The following is a 9,510-nucleotide window of genomic DNA, read 5'->3' on the forward strand; positions in this document are numbered from 1 at the left end:
AATGTTGTTAATGCTGTGACGGCAGGGCGACTTATAGCACATCAGGAATGGTGCTCAATTTATACCGGTCAATCACCCATCAAAAAGAAAATTGCTGAAATTAGCGGAGATCTGATCCAGCTGATCCGATCAGGAGCCCATCTCAAAGTCCAAAAAACTTCAAGGTGAAACTTGCCGTCCCCCATAGTCGGCTGCAACCAGTTCCAGCATCCCGGGACTCTGCGTTGGATAAAGTAGAGACCCCTGAGGAGAGACCCCGCTTTAACCCCGGTGCATCTGAGCCGCATAAACTGCACGATTGTAAATGTACAGTTTGTCTCCACATGTTGAACCAGGCCGTCATCTGCACCGAGGCGTGAGACTTGGCGGGCGAACACAGAGGCCTGTCGGAGCTCGTCAGACGTGATCGTCAGGCTTCAGCCGCTGGCTCGCAGCACTTCACACGGAGCCGGCGGTCTTCAAAACCCACGCGGGGCGAGACCGAACGAGACTGCCAGGCAGCCCGCCCCGCGCTTCTCTCATCTTGCGTTGCCCCCGAGTGGCAGAGGAATGAGTTCTAAAGCCCCCGGGAGACGGAGGAAGAGGAGGCCAGGCCCCGCTGCGGCATAACTCAGTGATTCTGGGTTCAGTGTGAGGGTGGAAGAGATTCCTCTGATATTCTGTTCTTCACCCCCGAAACGCAGCCAGACATTCCTGAGTGTGCAGCACTGATTGAAGGAAAATGAAAGATTTAATGGCTCCCCCCAAAAAATATGATTCTCATGTCCAACGTCAACATGTTGACCAGTTTTCCTGACGGTTTCTTAGGGTCAACACTGCAGGCGGAAACACATATGCTCCTGCCTCGACAAAATAATCCCATATAGAAGAAGTTACATCTCAGCAAATTAGATAAAACTCATATTTTTACGCACGTTTTTGATTGAATATAAAAATTATTTACTTTCATTACCAATTTGAAATACCTGCATTTCTAAACTGTAGATGAAAACAAGAGAAAATACAATTGTTTATGATTTGATTTGTCTTTCCTATGTCAACATATGGCGCCACGGTGAAGTAGTGCTTCGCATGGTTGCCTCATTGTGAGTAGACCTGAGTGAAGGATCAGAGTTAGTTTGCATGTTCGTCCTGTGTTTGCTTTAGTTCTTTATAACAAGGATTTAAGGGTTTCTATTGTCATACCATTGCGTGTTTTTACATGTGCTGGTATGAAATTCTCTTTCCAAGGCCTGGTCGATGAAGTAAAATGCAAAATAGTATAGAAAATGAATATGAAATAAGCACAATCAAAGATAGGTGAACCATTAAAACAATGTATACAGGGTTTACTGAGAAAAGAAATCATATGTACGTATGTACGTACATACATACATACATACATACATACATACATACATACATACATACATACATACAGTAAGTCAACAGTTTAGAAATCTTTACATCTGCAATCCACAGAAAACTAAACTTCAAAATTTGCATTTCATGTACTTGCTGTTCTCTCTGCTACCAATCTGGCAACGACACACTTGTGCAACACAGTCGCTCTGTGTTGCACAAGCTGAAACGTGGTGTTTATTTACAGGGAGAAAAAACAAGCCCACACACATCGTGATGACATTTCCAGGTTTGATATAAAGAACATTGGAAAGAATTGTCGGGATGAACCAGCGAGTGAAAGCGGTCATTGGAAAGTGAAACACGGGATTGGAGCACGAGGAGGGAGGGGGGCGGCGACGGGAAGAAGTAATGAACATGTTTCCTCTTCAAACACGGATCAATAACACACAGAGGCAGAAGTAATTGCTTACTTGCACCACTGTCATAAGTGAGTATTTCTGTTTGTGTATACTTTTGGTATTGGCCCGGCGATGAGTGGTGTCTGGTTAACATGATGCCTGGCATTCACACAGTTCAATCTGTGTCTCATCAGACCAGGGAAGTTTGTTTCTCATTGCCTGAGAGTACTTCAGGTGCGTTTTGACAATCTCAGTCTGCCATGTGTGTTTTACGAAGGAGTGGCTTCCGTCTGGCAACTCTACCATACAGGCATAAGGTCTAAGCTGTTGCCCGATTTAACAAGGTCTGATGAGTCACACATGCTACAGATACACAGAGATTTTCACTTGGCGTTTAGTTTGTCATGGATTGGATTCGTCCGTTCCCCTTATTTACAGTAACAATATAAATCAAGGCTCTCTCGGAGCCGTAAACAGAAATCCCCTTCAGTAAACTCGATTTGTCTGTCTGTGGCCAGAGAGGTAAATGCGCGTGGCACTGAGATCGACCCGCAGTACGACTGTGTAATCTCACAGCGTTTCCTTCAAACCACGAGGTTACACGAACTGCCCGAAGATGAATCCATGATGAGGATGATGAGGAGGCAGTTATGAAACTGTTGTCCCTACTGTGACCTGAATTCAATTTTCCTTTAAACCCTGTGTTTTTACCTCATTTTGGTTCGGGGGCCACATACAGTACAAGTTCATCTCAACACTCAATGAAGTGCTGGAATAAGAAGCTCCAATTCCCAGAGAAACTGCTAACCACTGAGCTAAAGGGTCTGCTACCCTTGGCTCCGGAGCCACATGTGGCCCTTCATTCTTTCTAGTACTTCCAGATCTATGTTATGCTTTTGAGACTGTGGTTCAAGTACAGCCTGGGGCCTTTCTGTATGAATAAATCCTATCTGGAGGCTTTCCTCAGAGTTCTGTTGCTGGTCCTTTATTATTTCCCTTGCATCTTGCCCTAGTCTTGGGTATCATAAGAAATAGTAATGATGTGTCCTACCACTTCTGTTCTATTCCTCTCTGTTAAATCTTTTTTTTTTTTCTTTTTGCGATTGTTCTGTTCGGCAGCTCAAACAAACATAATTATGTGATTGAGAGTGTTGAGATCTCACAAGACCACAGAACGTTGGTTCATTTCTAATAAAAAACAATCTTCATTTGTCATGATATACAGTGATGACATGTGAAGTCTGACTCAGGAATCTGCCTGAGCATCACACCCAGCAAGGGGGCCCGCAGACACTGCAGTCCCCCCCATGCTCTCAGGCCCCTTTTACACGACAACGTTTCACGTGACAACACCTAATCCGTTAAAAAGAAGGAATGTGTTTACACTGCAGCAGCGGACACAGAAACAAAGTTGTAGTTAGTATGCCCGGCCGCAGGAGGGCGCTGTTGCTTGATTTTGTAATGAAACTACACAGACGTGTGTGCAGAGAACAAGACACTATAGACGTGAAGAAAATGGAGAGCACCCGACATCCGGATGGACTGATGACGCATCGGATGCTATCAGGGGTGAGTCTCAACTATAAAACTACTGATATGGACGATAAAACTAGAATATAGACCGCGGGTCAAACCACTACACGGCCGCCATGTTTGTTTACAACTGGATGAGGGGGAGAGATGAGCATGCGCAGTAACAGGCTGCGGCCGTGAAAGCACACTCTTTACACACGCACACACATACACACACCAAGCTGTATATAGGTAGTTAGAATCTGTGTTTTATTTGTTTTCATTGTAAATAGATATCATTATTGGGATCAGACCTGCTGTTTTATTAATGTGCACAAAGGTGAATGAAATGTCAAGAACTCCAAAATGCTTCAAGTTTTATTGTTAATTCTGGTCATTTTAATTAATTGAACTATTAATTCAAATTCCAAATTAACTGTTTAGTATATCTTATGAGACTGAACTGGCTATCATTTCCTGTTAAACAGGTGATGCTCCCGAGGTATCTGATACAGATCAGATAAAATTTTCAATAAAATAATTAATAGCTATTGTTGATAATTATTAATCATTGTCGATAGCTACCAAAACACAACATAAATGGTACCCCATGGGCGGACTGCACTACAGACGTGGTGGCTCGTGATGCTTATGAGGTAAGAAATCTCTACAAGAGTCTTTCAGTGTCAGAACAGTTTTGTTGTTGCGGCGGGAAAGAGATTTGGAATCGCTTAGAATTTCTTTGCAATAGACAATAGCCTTATTGATGATATAATGATATATACTATTTACAGTTACCACACCGATCCAAGCACTTTCCAACCAGTGTGAGACTAAATGAACCAATACATTGAATATCAAACATAAATTAGCAAAAAGAACAACAGATACAGGAATACATGACTTTTGACATTTGGCACCGGCCGGGCCCCCACCGTCTCTCTTAAACCTGACAGTACGTCTACATGGTGTTTTGCTGGCGCGTGTGACCCGAAACGATTGGAGGTCAGAACATTTCTTGCAGTGTCATTTTGAAATGAGCGGAACATTTCAGCTCTTCAGCGTGTCTTCCCTAACGTGACTCAAAGTATTGGTTTCCTATCGTCTGTCTCTCTGGAGCCCTCTTTAAATCTGACTCAGTTTGGTTCACTCACCATTTTACCATCAAAGAAACGCCGCCCAGAGATCTTTTGTCTCCCGAAACAAAAGCATATATAATCGTTTCCAGTTCAGCTGGAAGTGATTATACATGCTCTTGTGTCATATTTAGACGGGACTGTTGTGTTTCATTTATCTACCTGTTTTGCCGGCACGTGTTTGAACCACTTCACCAGAGCTTCAAACACGTGCCTGCAAGGCGTCTCCTATTTTAAACTTACTGCGACGGCTTCTGGTTATTTAAAGATTCAATTCAAAATGCTTGTTTTCCCAGCGTTACACAGCCAAAACTGCCGTTTTTCCAAAAAGCTGCAGAAGAGTCGCTCCTCCAGTTGACGGTGAGTTCTTCTGGACCAGATTTGTTTGTTGTCGACTGAAATAAACTGAAGCAGATTGTAAACAAAAGGAGACTGTGCTTTTAAGGTTGTTGTCGACTTTGTCTACATTTTTAAAAGCAAATGAAGACCACCTCTTTAAGTCCCTTTTATCTCATTGTTTGTTTGTTTTAAACATTTCTGTCTGTTTACTGTAAAGCACTGTGCAATGCTTCCACTGTTGAAAGGTGCCATATGAAAAAACTTTCTTTCATTCCTTCATTGTTTAAGAAAGATACTGAATTTTATTTCTCTTCATACTAACATTGGGGAAAAGTTTTTTTACATCTCAGAACACAGACGTCCTGCATCTTTCAACATGATCGCCCAAGGGCCAGATTAACTGACATATTATCAAATTCAGAGGCTTTTATTGTGTGAAATGACTTTTCACTTTTGTACACCCTCCACTATGCTGTTGTCATACACACACAAACCTATACCCATGCTCTCTCCATCTTATACTGCCTCCCCCGACACACACTCTAACACACACACACACACACACACACACACAGTTATTTCATTTTGAAACGACACATAAGAATTCCCTAAAGCTGGACGGTATCATGGGATGGCCTCCGATCCATGTGATGTGGAACGACCTCATGGCAACTTGGATTTTAGGAGTTATTCCACCTTGAAACCAGGTGAAATTATGTCGTTTTTGGTCATATTCCAATTTTCAAATATGTGGTATTTTGAAATGACTCATCAAAAATCCTTAATATCGACTGGGATAGTGGTAGACCATCCCCAGATACCTCTCAATTAGTATGAAGGAATCTTTATGTATCATATCAAAATAAAAGAACTTTAAAGATTAAAGAATTTCCCAATTTTCAAAGTTCTTTTATTTTCAAATGCCAATATATTTTTGTTGCCAGTTTTTTTTGAAAAGGTAGAAATTTACACAGAAAAAAATTCATATCAGGATGAAAAAGAGGAATGAATTTAATCTACTTCCACATGGAATCACTTGTTATGAAAGCGTGAAGCAGATTGCACAGGAACAGTTTCAGCTGGTCTTGTTCACGCACACTCTGTCATAATATGTCAATTTCTGCTATTTTGGTCAACTTGGCCTCATTTATTTGGTGGTTTTCGCTGTTTTGACTGAATCATCTTTGTTATTAGTTATTTGTGGCTTTCCATGGTGGCCAAAGGAATAATTTTCTGGCAATTCTGGTGGAAAAACCGGAAAGGTCTTGCCAGATGTTTCACAGTTTGTCTTCCTGGCAGAGGACATTTTGTCTCAGACTGTAGTAGTATAATTCAGGCAAAACAACCTTAAATTAGTCAGAATTGAAGTCGCACAAGCTGGGATTAATAGCATGCAATGTATTCTGTTAATTCTTTAAGATTATCTGCAATATTTTCTTGTTTGTGAATAAAACTTCCTCCTATATAGCACATAATTACTGTGTGAGGACGGTACTCCCTGGTTATTGGTCTCCTCTTGCGGTTTCAGGTTGTTTCCTCCTGATCCACACCGATGGTGCATTCGTGGGGCTCGCCCCTCCCTCACCATGCAGTGTGTATTGGATGCAGTAAAGTGAAAGTGCGCATGCTCAGGCTGTGGCTCCGTTCATTCAGTTCACGTGATTTTGATGCCTCGTGGGGCTTGAAGCCCGAAGCCCCACTAACATCTTCATTTAGATGCTCAGAGCTGATTGGCTGGCGCTGATTGGGGCGGAGCTTCACAGGACCTGCTTGTTAGCAGCTAAAGCTAACGAACAGTTAAGAATCAACATTAATTCGGTCGATTATTTACGACTATGAATTTGAAACTCTTACTTTAGCTGAGAAACTGAAGGTAACTAGTGGTAAATCGAGTGACACGGTGATCAACACTTTACCGACGGTTGAGTGGTAGAATTTTATTGAATTTTTTATTTTTTTTTGGAACAGCTATCTCAAAGGCTCAAAATTTTTACTGGATCAGCGCCTATATGCTTGTTATAATGTTGTGGTTAAAAGGTTCTGCACCCACTTCACTCTGGAATTTTGTGAAACAAAGATTAGTCTTTTTACAGCTGATCATTCTTCCGTCGACGGGGCCTTTGTGTTTGCTCTCCGTTGCCTTCACCTGCAGTCAGCTGTGATCAGCTCCAGATGATAAGTCCTGTGATGGTCCGCCGACTTCTCCCAATGTCGGCCTCAGGATCAGCGTCGGCTCTCTGCGGTGGAGAAGAAGATGGATGGAGTGTGACGATGGTTTCCACTCTCACCACCATAACTTCTGAGAGGTTCACCCCCACCCTGCGGAGGTGCCTCTGCTTGACCTCCGCCGAAGTGCGAGCCGCTGTTTCCCCTGGGACTCTTTATTTCAGACCTCTGCGGCCTCTTAACTTCACTTCTTGTGCCAGTCACAACACACGCCCGCAAGTCAGGGCGGCGGCATGTTGTACACGAGAAGACAGTCGCTACTCGATCCGCCAGGAGTGAAAACACAAGAAACCCACCATCATTTATCACACAGCGGTATATGGAGATGAGGTGGTACACACACACACACGGGGAGTTCATTCAGACGACCCCGAGAGCGCTCCAGTTTCATCGGTTTTGCTCTCTTGACTTCTGAATCGAGGTTATTACCACAGGATGAAGTGTGTGGGTTTGGAAGCAGCCAGAAAGAGTTTCTGAGGTCAGGCCGGAGCTGGGTGTTGAGGAGAACACGAGAAACACAACAACCCACAGTCACAGAGGCGTCCAAGGATAGTGACCTTTCTTTAAGTCCGATCGTCAAGCCTTAAAACTCTCTGGCTCCATTGGTTCGAACGTCTTCAGAAGCCAAGCCGCTGCTGTCACACCACATTCTGACGGTTCTGTTCTCCATAGATATATATTGCGGGCAGCACGGCGCTGTTAGGGTTAGCCCTGGTGCATTCAAACCAGCGGGAAAACTAACTTTGGTTTCTCTCACCGTGGCCGCGAGAGTTTTCTGCGACCACACAGCAGCTTCCTCCCACGGTCCATCAACATGTGTCTCATGGTCGTCTGTCTCTTTGCGTTAACACTGTGGAGGAAGGAGATTTGTAACGTGGATGTTGATGAAATTACATCAGTTGGTGGGATTAAAGCATACCCTAATCTGAGCGGAACAGATTTTATTTCTCCTGGACAGTGTTTTGCCCCGATCGTCTCTTGTTTGCGATGTTATCCAGGGTGACCAATTGGAGCAATGCACAGAGTCACATGACTACGCATAAAGCTGATGCTCTTGGCTATGCTAACAGCTGATGGTTGCTCTTGGCTTACATGCTAACAGCTGACTGACAGTGGCTAAGATAACAGCCTCCCCTACGTGGGATACCCACTGAAGACAATCTGCAACGGTCCTCTACTGTCTGTTTCCGGTACCCGAGGAGAGTCCAGGACGACCCAGGATTACTTGTCCTGTCCACTGCTACTGATTCTGCTCTGTCTGCTGTTTACTTAAGGTGCTCTATAATCTGGATGTTTGCACCTCTTGAAACAAAAGTGATGTATGAACTAATGACAACAAGAAAAATGCGGCAACAAAACAGCTGCAATAAACCATCAACATGCGTCTCCGAGTCAACTCAGTTAGTTTCCATTTGAGCATGCTAATGCTAATCACAGCTAATGGGGATACAGTAGAACCTCTGACGAACGGACCCGGTAAGAGCAAACACCCTCTACTGAGCGGACAAATCATCGTCCACGGACACATTTTAACTGTTAACACACCTTAATGAGCGGACAATGAGCGACACTAAAATGGCCAAAATACTTGGACTGCACCAGATTATCCAAATATCCGGTCGTTGTAGTGTCCGGATAGTAATTTCAAGAGGTATTTATTCGCAGCGTCCCCCACAGCACGGTGCTGAGCTGTGGCACTCCTTTCAGCTTACCTTTCAATTTCACTTTAATACAAAAGGAAAGTCAAACATGAGGTCCGTGGGCCAAAACCGGCCGTAAAAAGGCTCCAATCCTACGAAACGACAAAGTAAGGTGGTTATATAGGAATTATATAGTTTATTTTGGGGGGGGGGATGCATTTCACTGTATTTTGCATCAGAATCAAAAATGACTTTATGTTGAGATGGTAGTCATTTTCAGTAGTAGTGTGATTTTAAAGGTTATTATGGCAAAATTTTCCTCAAGATGAAACTGACTGCATGTGGCTGTATTTGGTATTTATTTTGTAAACATCTGTGTGTGTGTGTGTGTGTGTGTGTAGTATTAGTTCAGTTATGTGCTTTTAAATAAGTGTTTCTTCCATTACATATTTGGTGTTTCGGTCATTCAATATTATAAACTGGTCCTACACTTTGCCCTCATGACCTGTCCCTCCGAAGAGAGGACACCTGTCTTCAAGGGACACTTGCCCTTGGATTTAAGGCGTCCCTACATCAGACATTTTACTATATAAGGAGGGACTTCTTTTTTGTTGCTGTCAGAAGTTATAAGATATAAGTTAAAAGCTATAAGGAAAATGTAGCAATGCTCTAGACAGCAGCTCTGCAGCTCTACAACCATTTTTGATTACTTTAATAGAGGGTTAGTATATTGCGTGCAAAGATTATATCAGTACATAAAGAAACAGCCTTTGTCTGATGTAAAAAAACATTTTTTAAATTGCGCCAGATGTCATTTGAGGATAACAAAGTTAAATCACGAATACAAAAAATGCATCAATTTCAAGTAAGAGTGAAATACAAACTGCATTGTACTTTTGATCTTGACAGCGTGCA

Source organism: Lipophrys pholis, assembly GCF_963383615.2.
Source record: "Lipophrys pholis genome assembly, chromosome: 21".
Classification (NCBI taxonomy): domain Eukaryota; kingdom Metazoa; phylum Chordata; class Actinopteri; order Blenniiformes; family Blenniidae; genus Lipophrys; species Lipophrys pholis.